The 1055-nt window shown below is 40.7% G+C and overlaps 1 pseudogene; it reads left to right on the forward strand.

The window, feature by feature from the left end:
- The first annotated feature begins 359 nt into the window (after positions 1 to 359).
- LOC114610152 lies at positions 360 to 772 on the forward strand (annotated as a pseudogene).
- The last annotated feature ends 283 nt before the right edge of the window (positions 773 to 1055 follow it).

Below are 1055 nucleotides of genomic sequence, written 5' to 3' on the forward strand. Positions count from 1 at the left end.
TCAGCTCTGGAATTTCTATTTGACTTTTATTGTTATTATAATCTCTATTACACTTCTTCTTATTCAGGCACGGTTCTTTTTTTTTTTTCATCCTGTTGAACTGATTCTGCTTCTGAAGTTTACTGAGGTTCAGTAGACACCATTATTTCTACTTCTTTGTGAGGCATTTTAGATTCTTTCACTTGTTAAGGATCAGTCACTGCTGCTTTCTGTTGTCAGTTTGGTTGACTACTTCCCTAGTGGCCCCAGGCTATGTGATGTTGTCTGTGTATTAAAGAAGCTGGTATTCACTTCAGTCTTAACAATTTGGCTTTGAATAGGAATGTTCTTTGCTCTACAGCTCTAGCACCGTAGCCATCATGAATGACACAGTAACCATCCGGACCAGGAAGTTCATGACAAACCGTCTGCTTCAGAGGAAACAGATGGTCACTGATGTCCTTCATCCTGGGAAGGTAGCAGTACTAAAGACAGAAATTCGGGAAAAGCTGGCCAAAATGTACAAAACCACACCAGACGTCATCTTTGTATTCGGATTCAGAACATACTTCGGTGGTGGCAAGACAACTGGCTTTGGCATGATCTATGACTCTTTAGATTATGCAAAGAAGAATGAGCCTAAACACAGGCTTGCAAGACATGGCCTTTATGAGAAGAAAAAGACCTCCCTAAAACAGCGGAAGGAACGCAAGAACAGGATGAAGAAAGTCAGGGGGACTGCAAAGGCCAATGTTGGTGCTGGCAAAAAGTGAGAGGATATTGGATACAGCCAAAGGAGTAGATCTGCGGTGACTTGATGTTCTGCTGTGATGTGCAGATTTCTTAGAGAAGAAATAAACTAAAAAGCTTCTACGTAAAAAAAAGAAAAGAAAAGGAATGTTCTTTGATGTGCTCTTGCTTTGCAATTCTAGATACATGGTCTAGATTGGTTCCTAAATTCCTGATTTCCGGCCACTGTGCTCAATTTGGGACTCTACCGTGCCTAAAACATTGGTTGATGAAGCTGTTTGTTGTTGTAGACAGAATTGAACCCCGGTATGCCAATATTAGATTAA

Source organism: Grammomys surdaster, unplaced genomic scaffold, assembly GCF_004785775.1.
Source record: "Grammomys surdaster isolate TR1022 unplaced genomic scaffold, NIH_TR_1.0 126029, whole genome shotgun sequence".
Taxonomy (NCBI): domain Eukaryota; kingdom Metazoa; phylum Chordata; class Mammalia; order Rodentia; family Muridae; genus Grammomys; species Grammomys surdaster.